The sequence below is a fragment of the Leptodactylus fuscus genome, chromosome 3 (assembly GCF_031893055.1).
Source record: "Leptodactylus fuscus isolate aLepFus1 chromosome 3, aLepFus1.hap2, whole genome shotgun sequence".
NCBI lineage: Eukaryota > Metazoa > Chordata > Amphibia > Anura > Leptodactylidae > Leptodactylus > Leptodactylus fuscus.
The window spans coordinates 136,733,380-136,752,445 of record NC_134267.1 but is presented as its reverse complement, the minus strand read 5'-3'; positions in this window follow the sequence as shown (position 1 = coordinate 136,752,445).

Here is a 19,066-nt window from a genome sequence, read left to right as displayed (position 1 = left end):
TTGATGCAAAAAACCACAACAAAATGTGTAACAAAAAAAGCTGCACTTCTGCAACATGGGGCTTTAGCCTAAATGATCTCTGAAGCTGCTGCTTGTTAACCCTTCACTTTTTACAATGGTATATAATAATATACACCACTGGAACAGGTAAGGTTAGGTATTTTCATTCCTTGAATCTGAAGACACCTCCCCCTGCTTACCAAGACAGAAGATAAAACTGGTTCACTTTTTTCAGTCAGTTTCCTGACCAAAAAACAGTGTGAATGTTCAGTTTCTTGAACAATCAGGATGTGCCCCTACACACATCACAGAACCACTCATATAGTATGGTAAGCAGCAATCTTCTGATTTCAGATTTATGGAAAGAAAAATTAGCAGTAAGGCAAGTTTTTTTTTTTTTTTTATATTTTGATTCTCAGGGCTCGTTCACATCAGCGTTGTGAACTCCGTTATGCAGGTTTCCGTTTCCTGCCTAAAACAGAGGCAGGAGAGGGAAACCTGAAGGAGTCTCTCTCACCCATTCATTTGAATGGGTGAGAGAGATGTCCGGCCGTGAGCGGCGGTGAGCGTTTTATGCTCTCCGCCGCGAAACCGGGTTTTATAATCCGGACACAGAGTCGGACATGCAGTACTCTGTGTCCGGATAAAAAAAATCCGGTTTCGCGGCGGAGAGCATAAAACGCTCACGGCCGGACCCGGTCTGTGGTTTCCGTCTTCTGGCATGCAGAAGACGGAAAGCACAGAACGGAAAGAAGAACGCAGGTGTGAACCTAGCGTCAGCAGTACAATATATGGAACTGAGAAAAGTATGGAAAGAGTTGGGATTATAGAATGACTCCTGTTTGCCAAAATCCGTGCCCCTGGAGGCAGGTATGTCCAGCATGTAGTATTTGCAAAAGTAGAGGAAGAACTCCATGTAACATCTCTGAAGATTTGAGTAAAACAGTTTTTCTCTGACCATTATGCAGAGGCCAAAATGGGTTATGAAACTATGTCAAAATGGAAGACCTTCCAAGTAGTAAAGCTACATGCACATGACCATAGTGGCTTTACGGTCCGTAAATACTGGTCTGTAAAAAACATATTTGCAATCAGACTTGTATGATCTTCAAGACTTGTCTGTGCTGCAAATGTGGGCAAAAATAAAACATGCGTCATAATTTGTGGTTCTTGTATACGTCACACATGGCCGCAAAAACTACAACTGTGTATATGGGCCCATAGAAATGAATGGGTCCATACTTATATCCACAATTGTGTATAAAAACTATGGTCTTGTGCATGAAGCCTAATGGTGTAGGATGGTATACTTGAGCCAACTGGCTAGAGTGGATTTGCTAGCAATATTATTACCTTTACTTATTTGTCCTGCAATTGGAAAAACATAATGGCAGAATTCCTGAAAGAACTGAATCTACCTACATAAATGGAGACTGCTCTCTTGACATTTAGTGTGTAAAAATTCTTTTGTTCTTCATTTTGTGGATCTGGGAAAAAAATAGTAAAACAATCTCTAATGTTCTCTAAGAATCTCCTACTCCTGTAATCAAGATTTCTCCAGAGTTGCACCAGTTCTCTGCAATTCGCTACCTGCAACAATCAGATTAACACCCAACTTCCAAAGCTTCAACCGCATCCTAAAAACACATCTCAGTCAGGCCGCTCTCATTCCCTAATCTAACACTTCTAGAGTTACATTCCCTAAACTAGCTGTCTGTTCACCCTTCCCTCAACACCAACCTTCAAAACTGGACGCCTTTATATGAGTTTTACTGTGGCAATTAAAAGAATCCCTAACAGAGGTAGGGACCACTTTACCAGTGATAGTCATGATTCAATGATACATACCCCAACCTCCGACAGAGGCATCTGGGTAAACAATCTACCTGAGAAGACATTCTTGAGTCACCAGATGAGTTCTATCATGGTCTGAGCCAGATCTTCACAGGAGTGTTCAGAGTATCTTGATCTGTGATGTATTTTAGGACTTCTCCTTATTCGTTGACTCATTTAATATTGTTTATTCACTACTCCTGTGTTTTCAATGTTCCTTGTGGGGGGGGGGGGGCATTTGCATTGTAAATAAAACAGGAACATTTACAGTTTAATAATCTCCAAAAAAAAAAAAAAAAAAAAAGAATTTCTACCTTAAAAATATATTTTTTTGCCTGCAGAGCCCTATAGATGAAGTCATGTGTTAATTTCCCCATTCAAAAGGCTATGCGGTGGCACACTCTCCCCCATGTAGCTTCATATTATGGAGCAGCAGGAATCATATGTGTAATCATACTTCAATATGTCGGTTTAGATATACTGTATAGAACTATACTTTACTAGATTAAATGTTTCCTGGAGGAGAAAAGCTTTGAATATAAAGCATCTGAAGAATACTACTGTGTGGAATCAGAGGTTTAGGACAGTAAATGCTCTGTGACCATCGATAGCTGATATGTACAACATGGGGCTACAATGTGACCATGTGCCTTGGTGTTTGTCTCTGAAATAAAATAGAATTTTCCTAAACGGTCACTAACTTTTCCGACAGCATAGTCTCATATAATAGAGCATGTAATTCTGGACCAAAATGTAATGAACTTTAATTGAAAATGTTTCTGCTTTCTACCTGAAAAGACTTTCTAAAGTTCCTACCACTAGGTTTTTCCCTTCTAGCGAATTTGCAGTTCACTTCCTAATACTAAGGAAGTTCCATTCATAGGTCCATTAAAGGGGTATTCCTATTTCCAGTCAGAAATCCATTCAGCTTTTATATGTTTTTAGACCAGGCGCGCGGGTTTTGACACAGAGAGAGACGCGGTGAGCCGCGTCTCTCTCTTGTGAAAACCCGCCTGCCGCGACCATCGCGGTCGCGGCTTTCCCCTCCACTGTCGGCTCAAATGAATGAGCCGACAGGAGGGAGCTGCCGGGGGCGGAAGCTGCGCAGCTGAGCCCGCGCGGCTTCCGCCTGAAGAAAGGGCATGTCCTTTCTTTTCTCCGCTAGCGGCAGCCCGCCGCTAGCGGAAAAAAAAAGCCCGGTGGTCTACATAGACCACCATTGTAAAGGGGCGGATTTTGAAGCGAAATCCGCTGTCAAAATCCGCCCCTTTGTTCACGTGTGAACTAGCCCTTAAGTTTTAGAGTTGTTGTGAGTTTTTTTCCTAAAAAGTGACTGTTTTATTAGCCCCTTAGGGGGCTTAAACCTGCACACATTTGATTGCATGTCTTATAGACTGCAATACAACTGATACAACCTTTTTAGTGTTTATATTCCAGTCTATGGGAGATTCACTATGTAGTGAATGAGGGTGGTCATAGAACAGCCTCATTTGCTATATTGCTATTCAAAAAAAAATAGTGGTACCGCACATTCGTTAATGGATAAGCAGAGTTGTGGTGCTAGCAAATAAAGGTCCTTCGACCCACGTAGTCAAATAAGAATAAATTTTGCTGTCAGGGCGTACACTTCTCCCTGCGATACTCTGCACTAGATCTATTTTGATGTTGGTCTAACGACCGCAACATCAAAACATTGATTGATCTAGTTTGCCTTTTCCAATTATTTCTTTGCACTGTGTCAATGGCGTATGTTCTATTGTAAAATAAATCACTATACCTTCCCAACGCAAATAATGTGTGCAGCAAAATTTATTCTTATTTGCTATATTGCTATGACAGACCCAAAAGCCTTCAATAGGCTCCTGGCTAGGAACAGTACAGCTCCCGCAATCTTGTCTAGTGGGAGCTGTCCTGCACCCTTAAAGGTATGGGGCCGGTGAGGACCAGCTTCAGGGGGCTCCTGGCCACTTTGAACTGTAATAGTAGGCATTAACTTCAGTGCACCTGCCATCTTTAAAGCCCCTGCATCCACCATACTATTACTGTGAATGTCGGGAAAGCTTTAACTCTTCACACAGTGAATGCAGAGAGGAAGGGTATATTCTTCTTAAAGATATTCTTCTTGAACTTCTCACATCTTTCAATGCAAGGAAAGTTCACTTATTGACTTCTGAGTGTTTACAGATGGGGTATTCAGAGATAGTAAGCAGTTTTTTTGACTGTGCACAAAGATTTTCTCTTTTCATGTGTTAGGAATATTTTTAGCTGCATCATGCCTGCATGTGTTTGCAGTCGAGTGTTCCTGCATTTCAAATAATATGCTCAGTTGAGTTTTTCTCAGCTATTTGTTTGTGATTTATACAGTTACTTTTGACAAAATTACATATAGACAAACCAGTAGCAGTTATAAGGGATAGGGGAGTGGAGCAGAATGTTCAGAGACAAATGTAAAATGTGCTGCAGTCGGAATGGAAATATAAGTAATGGAAAAAATGATAAAACATCATGTATATAGACTTATTCAGTCATAGAAAAGGCTGTTCATCAAGACCCTACACATATTTCAATTTTTCATAAGTCAGGTACACTTTAGGACCTGTAGATGAATGGACTTGTGTGTATACCACTAGCTTTCATGTTTAAAACTGTTGTAACTTATGTGTTGCCCAATCATATCATTTCTTTAGAGCAGCTAGTGACCTAACATATGACTATGGGGGTCATTTACTGTATGGGGGGGGCATATTATATGTTGGGGCTAGTAAGCCAAGTTACATGACATCACTTTGTTCTGTCTTAAGCCGGAAGGGCCCTAGTACTTTATAGCTGGGATGTGCTGTGGACCTTCCAGCCAAACACAGAACAAACTACTATAGGGGGTCACAGCAGTCACCATTGTGACCAGGCCCTTAACTCTGGTGGCATCATAGGCCCCCTCATCACACTACTGTCTCCAGGTGTAGGGAATTGAATACTTACCTCTCTATCCTGCAAAGAGCTGATGTGGCTGGGTTCTACCCAGAATCTGCCTGTTATTTACTGCTCGATCTTGCAATCAGCTGTGAGTCCGTGACTCGAGACTTCCTGCTGATTAGACCCATTCACCTGGGGTAATCGGCTGGAATTCCATGTGAATGGCCCCCAACTGGCATAGCTACATTTACACTCAAAAATATAAAAAGGACTGGCGCCCGTAAGTTGAAAAAAGATGATGATCTATCAGTTGCAGCTCCTCCCGGGCACCATCCAAAGGGTCGTGAACAAACATAGAATACAAATTGGGTAAAAAAAGGGAATGGAGGGAGCGCTATTGAGTGAAGAGTGAGTCCAAGGATTAATTGGTAATGTCACTTTATTGGTTCCAATGAAGATAAGATGATAGGCTACACGTTTCGACTAAAAAACAGTAATAATAACCCTAATAAATATAATAACACTAATAATAGTACCAATAAATATTAAAATGCATAATATGTAACAGAAAATTCATAATAAAACACTTCAAATGGATAATGATGTTGTCATGGCATCTATTTCCCAAAGTAAAAATGTATTTCCAGTCCTATCACTCAGCCCTCAGATTCAGCATTTCACATTATTATTTTGATCCTCATTAACTGTGACTTGACAATATAGTAAAACACAATGAAGTAGTGTTTGAATTATTTGTTTTATTTTTTAAAAATAATGCAAGAGCCACATTTTTTCATCTTAAAGTGGGAGTCCCACACAATTGCAAGAAAGAGCACTTGAATCCTTTGGGACTTCCTGGATTTTTATGTGGTTTACGCTGGGTTCACACCAGCGGCTGGACTCCGTTATCAGGTTTCCATCTTCTGCATGCAGAAGACGGAAACCTGTCATGCCAAGTCCGGCCGTGAGCGCTGGTGAGCTTTTGAGCTCTCCGCAGCGAAAAAGTTTTTTTAAAAACTGGACACAGAGTACTGCATGGTTTGAAAGATGCCGGCAGGTTTTCGTCTCCTGCCTTGTTTTGTGCAGGAAACGGGAACCTGCAGAACCGAGCGCCGGGCACAGATATGAACGAGCCCTTACTTAGAAACTGTGATCTGATTGCTGTAAGAGTCTGTTATAGACAACGTAATCTTCCTAAGCTAATAACACACTGTACTGTTCATGCCTTATTCTGAGCACATTGAGTAGACACTGACAATGCAGGGAGAATATGGAAGTGGTCTTCTATACTAATAACTTGTTAAACTACAAGGAAAGTGACCGTCCGACCCGGCACTAAGGGCTCAGTAGGACAGACAGCAATATGGCCGGTGCCATATTAAACAACCGTTGGTTGCTGCCTGTCCTCCTGAGTGCATACCTCCCAACTTTTGAAAAGTCGAAAGAGGGACAAAATGTGCGGCACACGCAGTGCGCCGTGGTAAATTTATCTCCGCCTACTTTTATGTTGACTCCGCCCATTCTTTCATTTTTCACGTGCTCCCACACAGTATAATCCTCCTACAGTCACCCGTAAATTATGTCCCCGCTCTATCTCTCCCCCAGTTTCATATACACCCTTCATCTGCCCCCAAATTCATGTCCCCCATCTCTGCCCCCAGATTCATGTCCCCTCCATCTCTGCCCCCAGATCCATGTCCCCCCATCTCTGCCCCCAGAATAATGTTCCCTCATCTCTGCCCCCAGATTCATGTCCCTCCTCCATCTCTGCCCCCAGATTCATGTCCCTCCTCCATCTCTGCCTCCAGATTCATGTCCTCTCCATCTCTGCCCACAGATTCATGTCCCTCCTCCATCTCTGCCCCCATATTCATATCCTCTCCATCTCTGCCCCCAGATTCATGTCTCCCTCCATCTCTGCCCCCAGATTCATGTCCCCCTCCATCTCTGCCCCCAGATTCATGTCCCCCCATCTCTGCCCCCAGATTCATGTCCCCCTCCATCTCTGCCCCCAGATTCATGTCCCTCCATCTCTGCCCCCAGTGTCATGCCGTCCCCTCCTTCATCTGCCCCCAGTTTCACGCTCCACCTCAGTGTACACATTACACTTACCTTCTCCTCGCTCCCCCGCCGCTCTCTCCGTGACTCTCTCTCTCTCGCACACAGTTGTAGGCGTGATGTGACGTCATCACATCGCGTCTACACAGCGACTATCCGGAATGCAGTGGCAAAGGAGCTGAGCTCCTTGCTTTAGTCGCATCTGTATTCAACTCAGATCTGCGTCCTCCGGACGCAGATCTGAGATGAGTGCGCGGGCATTAATTCTGGCTGAGCGGGGCAGCTGCAATAGGTGAGCGGCCGCCCACGTGTGCACGGTATTGGGAACAGTGGCCAGAGGGAAGCTGTAATCTCAATACTGATGCCAGTGTTTATGGGCCCCGGTGCGACTACACCCCCTCAAGTTACGCCCCTGTCTCAAGACAGACAACTGTTAGAACATGTTATTCAGTAGGAACACTTGAAGCTTGAAAAAGCCTCTAAAGTCTTTGTCATATATCCAGTCACAGTCAGACAAGTTCATTGTAACCTGAGAACATTCAGGCCTCTTGCTACTCTTCCTAAGAATAGTTGCCCTATTAAGATCACTTCAAGAACGCACCAGGAAACACTGCATAAATTCATAGCTTCTCCATACATATCATGGCCAAACATTGAGATATACATATATGCCAATCAGTCATATGGTAAGATTAGACCTGACTAATATTGCATAGACACAGCTCTGTCCTATCGACAGCTTCACAAGTATTCCCATCTCAATGATCATATTCAGACTTTTAGCTTAAAGGGATCCTATCATTGGATACCCTTTTTTTCTGACTCACACGTAGGAATAGCCTGAAGAAAGGCTATTCTTCTCCTACCTTTAGATGTCTTCTCCGCGCCACCGTTCGGTGGAAATCCGGGTTTTCTTCGGCATGAAAATGAGTCCTCTCGCAGCACTGGGGCTGTCCCCAATGCTGTGAGAGAACTCTCCAGCGATGCCTCTATCTTCTTCCAGAACAAATGCCTCTCTCCCTGTGTCTTCTTCCATCCTGGGTTTCAATCTTCTAGGCCTCAAGCAGAGCCGACTGCACATGCCCGGGCCACAAGAAAATGGCTGCTTACACCAGCTTACTGTGTAAGCGGCCATTTTCTTGTGGCCCGGGCATGCGCAGTTGGCTCTGCCCGAGGCCTAGAAGATTGAGGAGCTTCGTGCTGGAATTTCCTACTGATCCATGTAATTTCTGCTGGAAGAGACCCCATGGTGTGATAAGTACATCAGATTCGGACTGAAAAAATCCAGTCTAAAACAATGCTGGCCGCTGTACCTCACAAATATTTGTGAGATGGATTGCAGGGTTTGCTCATTGCAATTAATGGTAACATCTAGTTGTCAATATATTCATATATTAACAGGAAGAATAACAGGAATTTTCCATCATTGTTGTTTTTTATTTTGTAGGCAAATATTTCCTTATTCAGCCAGGCTTCGGTAAGTTCTGTTTTAGCCATTTGAGGTCATCTGAAATTGCAAAAGATAGAGAGCAAATGACCATCTGTGTTTGTTTCAAGAAGTGTTGAAAATTCAGGAGACTGGTAAGGAGGATTTTTTCTAGCATCTATTTTTTATAATTGAAAGTACCCAACATTGCTTAAGTATAAAGTGTGGGTCCAAAGCATTCCACTGAATTCAGAAAGATCACCTGGCAGTTGCCATCGCTCTTCAAGAATTAGGCACAGAAAACTTTAATGAGAGTCCAACAAGAATAAGATGCAATGGGGGATGATTTTTTACTAAGTATTGAAAAATAATAATGAGGTAGTTGCCCATAACAACTGATGTAATGTCGGATTTCCAAGCCCTCTTTCGAAATTAACATACTAATCACAACCTGCTACTGGCAAATAAATAATAATAGTAATACATTTTATTTATATAGCGCCAACACATTCTGAAGCACTGTACAATTTGTAGGGTTCAAGTACAAACAAAAAATACATTACCAAGAAATAGTCACTTCACACAATGGGACTGAGGGACCTGCTCGCAAGAGCTTACAATCTATGAAGTATAGGGGGTGACACAAGAGGTAGCAGGGGTGGCATCAGACGTAGCATTGCTTATACAGTGGTACAAGCATTTTTGTGATTGAGGTTGCTTTCGTTACACTCAAAAAAGCTGTATGAGTCGTCACCAGTTGGCATCCTTTAATATGAAGATGGTGCCTGGATGTATAACGTTACAGTCTGTTACGGCATCATATCCTGTGGGGTAAGGTGGGAGTGTGACCAGAGGAGGGGTCGTTTTAGGCATTCTAACTGCAAAAGGGTTTACATTAGGAATTGTGGTAGGCCTGACTGAAAAGATGTGCCTTTAGTTTGTGCTTGAAGCTGTAGAAATTGGGAGTTAATCTGATTGTCCGGGATAGAGCATTCCAGAGAAGTGGTGCAACTCGGGAGAAGTCTTGTATAGGGCAGTGGGAGATTCTAATAATAGAGGATGTTATTCTTAGGTTATTGCATAAACAAGTGTTAATAGCTAAAGCCCAGTATATAAAGGCAGATATATGTACTAAGAACATGAATATGATTACTACAAATTAATACACTGCATCACCATACGTTTAGAGTATTACAAGATTAAACAATAATGCATACCCATAAAAAACAATAAGTTAGGTAGTAATGGCCATTGCCCGCTGACGCCGCCCTGACAAGCGTTTCGGCCTGCAAACTTCCTCTAGGGTGGTTTTCTTCATTTGTTATATAGTTTCATGCTTAGTTTTTGGTAGGCGTATTGAGATTTATGGGCAGAGCTTCATCTTTTCAAAACTTTGTTCACTTTGTGATGTTTTCATATCTGAACATACTGTAATCCCTGAATCTATTTTCCTTTGTCTAGTGGAGACCAAGTTCATATCAATAGTTTTCATATCAATAGTAATACCATTTATGAAATAACAGCCTTCACAAACATCTACACTTCTGAACACGATGTACATATATAAACAGGTACATATCTGATAGCTTTCAATACAAAACAAAGAATTGCTTTATCTGCCAGAGAAGGTCTTTGTTGGAGAGAATGATTCCAGGTGGTTTTGTGATGCAAAATGAATTTATTATCCCGTATTAGGAGGGATTGGAGAGAGTATTGGCTGTTCTGTTTTCCTGCTAAAACTATTCTCTCTTGACCTATCATGCCTTAATCTCAGACTCCTTACACTTAGCTTGGTATGCTATTTTCACAGTTTGTCACTACTTACATATAATGGGTACTTCATTCTTTCAAATATCTTGTTAAAAAGTTACCAGCACTTCTATGGGAAAGGTTATATTATACCATAATTTTATTTGGTGCTTGTGTTACCTCTTGCTTTACTTTACTGTTGTTAAAGTCAAATGCTGACCATGTCACCTCTTGAGAAAGTGAAGTGTGTAAGAATCCCTGCTGACCTTTTGTGAGTGAAAATAAAACTCTACTTTTGTTTTGGACTAAAGAAACTGGACTTGAGTGTCTATGCCACCCCACCTAGCAACCCCAGACCCTGACAATGGAAAGTGGACAATGGAGCATAATACTGGGTGAAGGGGCCACTATGGGGCATAATACTGTGTGCAGGGGTCACTATGGGGCATAACACTGTGTGCAGGGGTCACTATGGGGCATAACACTGTGCAGGGGTCACTATGGGGCATAACACTGTGTGCAGGGGTCACTATGGGGCATAACACTGTGTGCAGGGGTCACTATGGGGCATAACACTGTGTGCAGGGGTCACTATGGGGCATAACACTGTGTGCAGGGGTCACTATGGGGCATAACACTGTGTGCAGGGGCCACTATGGGGCATAATAGTATGTATACAGAAATGCAGGGTGGGGCGTTTGGTCGAGGTCTTTGGCGTTGGTTGGGGGGGGGCAGCCCATGTCAAAAGTTCACCACTGGGCCCTGCCGTTCCTAGTTACGCCACTGGCTGTATGTTAGTAATTCTTCCACTCCTAACTGCAGTGCCAGTATGATCAGCAATGACTAGTATACTCGCTATGATATGTGTTTTGCTTGCTTTCCCAATGGATATTCTTGCCATTGATAGACGAGCTGTTTATTTAAAAATCTTGAGAATGACTAAAGGCATTACTAAATGGATAAAGAGAAACTTATATATCTGCTAGTCGCATAGAGTTTCATTCTACTTAATGGATGTAACTATATTTCATCCCTGCACTGTACAGGAGCATATAGTAGCTTTCCCTAAGGCATTTTTCTCATGCTATCCCAGAGGAACCTTTGAATATTTTAAATATTCCTAAGTTATAGCACTTTGGCTTTTCTCACTGTTTCTGTACTATACTAATGGAACAATGTTTTTCCTCCTTACATTCTTTCAGTGTCTGTAACTCTGTGCTTGCTCCGATCTTTACTAAGCATTTATAATTGGATCACTTTACATGCCATCTTCAATTCCTTTGATTGCTCATTTGGTATTCCAACTCCTTTCATAACTCCCAAGAGAGCTTAGAATTTTTTCTTCAACATATCTGCTTATAGTTCACAAGAGGTTTACATAGTTGCTAATAGATAATTGAAGTTGAAGTATGATTTACTATTCCATTTCTGATTGCTTCCAATTAAAATGTTCTTATTAGGATTTTTAATTACTAAAAGTATGCTTCAGAGTCATTTATGTTCAGCTTGTATGGCAGTGGCAATCTGACCAATACACTTATGTGATTATAAAATATTACATTGTTTATTACTAGAGATGAGCGAACACTAAAATGTTCGAGGTTCGAAATTCGATTCGAACAGCCGCTCACTGTTCGAGTGTTCGAATGGGTTTCGAACCCCATTATAGTCTATGGGGAACATAAACTCGTTAAGGGGGAAACCCAAATTCGTGTCTGGAGGGTCACCAAGTCCACTATGACACCCCAGGAAATGATGCCAACACCTCTGGAATGACACTGGGACAGCAGGGGAAGCATGTCTGGGGGCATCTAACACACCAAAGACCCTCTATTACCCCAACATCACAGCCTAACAACTACACACTTTACACACTCAATACCACCTCTCTGACAGTAGGAAAACACCTTGAAACATGTGTATTTGGCACTTGCAGTGAGGAGAGCTTGTCACCAGCAGTGAATTTGGCCCTTGTAGTAAGTTGAGGTTGGCACCAACATTTGTTTTGAAAATCAGGGTGGATTGAGCCTCTAACCAGCAGAGTTTGGGCAAATTCATGGTGGAGGGAGCCTCTAAACACCCCAGTTTGGGCAAATTGATGGTGGAGGGAGCCTCTAAAAACCCCAGTTTGGACCAATTCATGGTGGAGGGAGCCTCTAACCAGCCCAGTTTGGGCAAATTCATGGTGGAGGGAGCCTCTAAAAAACCCAGTTTGGACCAATTCATGGTGGAGGGAGCCTCTAACCAGCCCAGTTTGGGCAAATTCATGGTGGAGGGAGCCTCTAAACAGCCCAGTTTGGACCAATTCATGGTGGAGGGAGCCTCTAAAAAACCCAGTTTGGACCAATTCATGGTGGAGGGAGCCTCTAAACAGCCCAGTTTGGGCAAATTCATGGTGGAGGGATCCTCTAAAAACCCCAGTTTGGACCAATTCATGGTGGAGGGAGCCTCTAACCAGCCCAGTTTGGACCAATTCATGGTGGAGGGAGCCTCTAACCAGCCCAGTTTGGACCAATTCATGGTGGAGGGAGCCTCTAAACAGCCAAGTTTTGGGAAATTCATGGTGGAGGGAGCCTCTAACCAGCCCAGTTTGGACCAATTCATGGTGGAGGGAGCCTCTAAAAAACCCAGTTTGGACCAATTCATGGTGGAGGGAGCCTCTAAACAGCCCAGTTTGGGCAAATTCATGGTGGAGGGAGCCCCTAAAAACCCCAGTTTGGACCAATTCATGGTGGAGGGAGCCTCTAAACAGCCCAGTTTGGGCAAATTCATGGTGGAGGGAGCCTCTAAAAACCCCCAGTTTGGACCAATTAATGGTGGAGGGAGCCTCTAAACAGCCAAGTTTTGGGAAATTCATGGTGGAGGGAGCCCCTAAAAACCCCAGTTTGGACCAATTCATGGTGGAGGGAGCCTCTAAACAGCCCAGTTTGGGCAAATTCATGGTGGAGGGAGCCTCTAACCAGCCCAGTTTGGACCAATTAATGGTGGAGGGAGCCTCTAAACAGCCAAGTTTTGGGAAATTCATGGTGGAGGGAGCCCCTAAAAACCCCAGTTTGGACCAATTCATGGTGGAGGGAGCCTCTAAAAAACCCAGTTTGGACCAATTCATGGTGGAGGGAGCCTCTAACCAGCCCAGTTTGGGCAAATTCATGGTGGAGGAAGCCTCTAAACAGCCCAGTTTGGACCAATTCATGGTGGAGGGAGCCTCTAAACAGCCAAGTTTTGGGAAATTCATGGTGGAGGGAGCCTCTAAACAGCCCAGTTTGGGCAAATTCATGGTGGAGGGAGCCTCTAACCAGCCCAGTTTGGACCAATTCATGGTGGAGGGAGCCTCTAAACAGCCCAGTTTGGGCAAATTCATGGTGGAGGGAGCCTCTAACCAGCCCAGTTTGGACCAATTAATGGTGGAGGGAGCCTCTAAACAGCCAAGTTTTGGGAAATTCATGGAGGAGGGAGCCCCTAAAAACCCCAGTTTGGACCAATTCATGGTGGAGGGAGCCTCTAAACAGCCCAGTTTGGGCAAATTCATGGTGGAGGGAGCCTCTAACCTGCCCAGTTTGGACCAATTCATGGTGGAGGGAGCCTCTAACCAGCCCAGTTTGGGCAAATTCATGGTGGAGGGAGCCTCTAAAAAGCCCAGTTTGGACCAATTCATGGTGGAGGGAGCCTCTAACCAGCCCAGTTTGGGCAAATTCATGGTGGAGGGAGCCTCTAAAAACCCCAGTTTGGGCAAATTCATGGTGGAGGGAGCCTCTAACCAGCCCAGTTTGGACCAATTCATGGTGGAGGGAGCCTCTAAAAAACCCAGTTTGGACCAATTCATGGTGGAGGGAGCCTCTAAACAGCCCAGTTTGGGCAAATTCATGGTGGAGGGAGCCTCTAACCAGCCCAGTTTGGACCAATTAATGGTGGAGGGAGCCTCTAAACAGCCAAGTTTTGGGAAATTCATGGTGGAGGGAGCCCCTAAAAACCCCAGTTTGGACCAATTCATGGTGGAGGGAGCCTCTAAACAGCCCAGTTTGGGCAAATTCATGGTGGAGGGAGCCTCTAACCAGCCCAGTTTGGACCAATTAATGGTGGAGGGAGCCTCTAAACAGCCAAGTTTTGGGAAATTCATGGTGGAGGGAGCCCCTAAAAACCCCAGTTTGGACCAATTCATGGTGGAGGGAGCCTCTAAAAACCCCCAGTTTGGACCAATTCATGGTGGAGGGAGCCTCTAAAAACCCCAGTTTGGACCAATTCATGGTGGAGGGAGCCTCTAAAAACCCCAGTTTGGACCAATTCATGGTGGAGGGAGCCGCTAAACAGCCCAGTTTGGACCAATTCATGGTGGAGGGAGCCTCTAACCAGCAGAGTTGGTGGAAATCAGGGTGGAGGGAGCCTCTAACCAGTAGAGTTGGGGGAAATCAGGGTGGAGGGAGCCTAGTATTAGCAGAATTGTGCAACGCTTATGGTGGATGAGTATGAGGATGCGGAGGAATTGGAGAGGTTGAGTACAGACATGGAGTTTCATGTTGGGGTGCTTTACACAGGTGGGCACAAAAATGACGGCTCTACCCAGTGGTGGTTCATTTTTATCAAAGTGAGCCGGTCGGCACTCTCAGCTGACAGACGGGTGCGCTTGTCAGTGATGATGCCACCGGCTGCACTGAACACCCTCTCAGATAGGACGCTGGCGGCAGGACAGGACAGCACCTCCAAGGCATATAGGGCAAGTTCAAGCCACAGGTCCAACTTCGACACCCAATACGTGTAGGGCGCAGAGGGGTCGGAGAGGACAGGGCTGTGGTCGGAAAGGTATTCCCGCAACATGCGCCTATACTTCTCACGCCTGGTGACACTAGGACCCTCCGTGGCGGCACTTTGGCGAGGGGGTGCCATCAAGGTGTCCCAGACCTTAGACAGTGTGCCCCTCGTTTGTGTGGACCGGTGAGAACTTGGTTGCCTACTGGAGGAACTGCCCTCCCTGCCGCCAACGTCACATGCTGGAAACATCTCCATCATATTCTGCACCAATTGCCTGTGGCAAGCATTGATGCGATTGGCCCTCCCCTCTACCGGAATAAAAGACGAGATGTTGTTTTTATACCGGGGGTCAAGGATAGCGAAGATCCAGTACTGGTTGTCCTCCATGATTTTGACAATACGCTTGTCGGTTGTAAAGCACCCCAACATGAACTCAGCCATGTCTGCCACAGTGTTAGTTGGCATGACTCCTCTGGCCCCACCGGAAAGTTCAATCTCCATTTCCTCCTCATCCTCCATGTCTACCCATCCGCGCTGCAACAATGGGACGATTCGAAGTTGCCCGGAAGCCTCCTGTATCACCATCACATCATCGGACAACTCTTCTTCCTCCTCCTCCTCCATTAAACGCAGTGAAGCGGACAGATGTGTGGACCTACTCTCCAGCTGTGACGGATCGGATGCTATCCCTAACTCCTCTGTGTGATCTGAGTTATCCCTGATGTCAATCAGGGATTCTCTCAGAACACACAAGAGCGGGATTGTAAGGCTCACCATCGCATCCTCAGAGCTCACCCTCCTTGTGGACTCCTCAAAGACCCGTAGGATGTCACAAAGGTCTCTCATCCATGGCCACTCATGGATGTGAAACTGAGGCAGCTGACTTTGTGGCACCCTAGGGTTTTGTAGCTGGTATTCCATCAAAGGTCTCTGCTGCTCAACCACTCTATTCAACATCTGAAACGTTGAGTTCCAGCGTGTGGGGACGTCGCACAAAAGCCGGTGTTGTGGCACATGCAGGCGTTGCTGGAGAGATTTTAAGCTAGCAGCGGCTACTGTCGACTTGCGAAAGTGGGCGCACATGCGCCGCACTTTCACCAGTAGCTCTGGAACATTGGGGTAGCTCTTTAGGAAACGTTGCACCACTAGGTTGAAGACGTGGGCCAGGCATGGAACATGTTGGAGTCCGGCAAGCTCCAGAGCTGCTACCAGGTTCCGGCCGTTATCACAAACGACCATGCCTGGGCCCAGGTGCAGCGGCTCAAACCATATTGCCGTCTCATCGAGGAGGGCATCCCTCACCTCGGAGGCAGTGTGCTGTCTGTCCCCCAAGCTGATCAGCTTCAGCACAGCCTGCTGACGTCTACCAACGCCAGTGCTGCAACGTTTCCAACTCGTAGCTGGGGTCAATCTAACAGCAGAGGAGGAGGCGGTGGCGGAGGAGGAGGCGGAGGAGGAGGCGGTGGCGGAGGAGGAGGCGGTAGAGGAGGAGGGGGGTGTTCTTCTCGTGTCCCTGCCAGGAATGTTAGGCGGGGAGACGAGGTACACCGGGCCAGTTTGGGAAGCAGTCCCAGCCTCAACTACATTCACCCAGTGTGCCGTCAGTGAAATGTAGCGTCCCTGTCCGCATGCACTTGTCCACGCGTCGGTGGTCAAGTGGACCTTTGTGCAAAGCGCGGAACTAAGGGCCCGCCTGATGTTGAGTGACACGTGCTGGTGCAAGGCGGGGACAGCACACCGGGAGAAGTAGTGACGGCTAAGGACGGCATAGCGAGGTGCCGCAGTTGCCATCAGGTCCAGGAAGGCGGGAGTTTCAACAAGCCGGAACGCCAACATCTCCTGGGCCAGCAGTTTAGCGATGTTGGCGTTCAAGGCTTGCGCGTGTGGGTGGTTAGCAGTGTATTTCTGCCGCCGCTCCAATGTCTGAGAGATGGTGGGTTGTTGTAAAGAAGCGCCTGATGGTGCCTTTGATGGTGCAGGAGAAGGAGATAAGACAGGAACAGGGGAGGATGAGGGAGAAGTCAACAAAGTGGCGGAGGCAGATGAAGTGGTGTCCTGGCTCGTCCTCTGGAGTGCATCGCCAGCACAGTCAGCAGTGGCAGTGGCAGAGGCAGTGGCAGTGGCGTGAACGGCAGGCGGCCTTTGTCCTGCCGTTGCTGCCTGCCACTGATTCCAGTGCTTGGATTCCAAATGACGGCGCATTGAAGTGGTGGACAGGTTGCTCTTCTCAGAGCCCCTAATCAATTTCGAGAGGCAAATTGTGCAGACAACACTATATCTGTCCTCGGCGCATTCCTTGAAAAAACTCCACACCTTCGAGAAACGTGCCCTCGAGGTGGGAGTTTTTCGGGGCTGGGTACGAACTGGAACATCTTGGGAGATTCCGGGTGTGGCCTGGCTTCGCCTAAGCTGCTGACCTCTGCCTCTGCCTCTAGCTACCCTTTTTGGTGCTGCACCTGCCTCAACATCCACACTACTTTCCCCGCTTGACATCCCCCCTGTCCAGGTCGGGTCAGTGTCCCCATCATCCACCACTTCCTCTTCCAACTCCTGTCTCATCTCCTCCTCCCGCACAATGCGCCGGTCAACTGGATGCCCTGACGGCAACTGCGTCACATCATCGTCGATGAGGGTGGGTTGCTGGTCATCCACCACCAAATCGAACGGAGATGGAGGAGACTCTAGTGCTTGAGCATCTGGACACAGATGCTCCTCTGTTAGGTTCGTGGAATCGTGACGTGGAGAGGCAGGTTGAGGGACAATGAAAGGAGCGGAGAACAGCTCTGGGGAGCAGGGACAGTTTGGGTTATTGTTCTGTAAAGCTTCGGAATTTTGGGAGGAAGGAAGACAAGACTGTTGGGTAATAGGAGGAGAGGAGGCAGAGTCTGACTGGCTGCTGGACAATGTGCTGTAAGCGTTCTCTGACAGCCATTGCAAGACCTGTTCCTGGTTCTCGGGCCTACTAAGGTTTGTACCCTGCAGTTTAGTTAATGTGGCAAGCAACCCTGGCACTGTGGAGTGGCGCAATGCTTGCTGCCCCACAGGAGTAGGCACGGGACGCCCTGTGGCTTCACCGCTACCTTGCTCCCCAGAACCATTCCCCCGACCTCGCCCACGGCCTCGTCCACGTCCCTTTCCGGGAGCCTTGCGCATTTTGAATTCCTAGTTAGAAATTGGCACTGTATACCAGTAGTAAAAATTGTGGGTGCACGTAACCCCAATATATTCTTTGAATTACCAGTCAGAAACTGGCACTATATGGCAGTAGCAAGAAATGAGGGTATTTGTATTCCCAATATATTCTTTGAATTCCCAGTCAGACAATGGCACTGTATACCAGTAGTAAAAATTGTGGGTGCACGTAACCCCAATATATTCTTTGAATTACCAGTCAGAAACTGGCACTATATGGCAGTAGCAAGAAATGAGGGTATTTGTATTCCCAATATATTCTTTGAATTCCCAGTCAGACAATGGCACTGTATACCAGTAGTAAAAATTGTGGGTGCACGTAACCCCAATATATTCTTTGAATTACCAGTCAGAAACTGGCACTATATGGCAGTAGCAAGAAATGAGGGTATTTATAACCCCAATATATTCTTTGAATTCCCAGTCAGACAATGGCACTGTATACCAGTAGTAAAAATTGTGGGTGCACGTAACCCCAATATATTCTTTGAATTACCAGTCAGAAACTGGCACTATATGGCAGTAGCAAGAAATGAGGGTATTTGTATTCCCAATATATTCTTTGAATTCCCAGTCAGACAATGGCACTGTATACCAGTAGTAAAAATTGTGGGTGCACGTAACCCCAATATGTTCTTTGAATTACCAGTCAGAAACTGGCACTATATGGCAGTAGCAAGAAATGAGGGTATTTGTATTCCCAATATATTCTTTGAATTCCCAGTCAGACAATGGCACTGTATACCAGTAGTAAAAATTGTGGGTGCACGTAACCCCAATATATTCTTTGAATTCCCAGTCAGACAATGGCACTATATACCAGTAGCAAGAAATGAGGGTATTTATAACCCCAATATATTCTTTGAATTACCAGTCAGAAACTGGCACTATATGGCAGTAGCAAAAATAGTGGGTGTATATAGCCCCAATTCTATTGCTAGGGGACTTGCAGGGTATTTCTGGGGTGAAGGTGGGGGGGCACACCGTTGGAACGGGTATCGGGGGTATATATCGGGTATACACTGACAGTGTATTCCATTCAGGATCCTGGGAAAGCTGGGTTGCGGCGATTGAGCCCGTCAGTGCCACGTTACACTGACAAGCTTCTCCCTGGAATTTAGCTCTTACAAGAGCTGTTGTAGTTGTCTT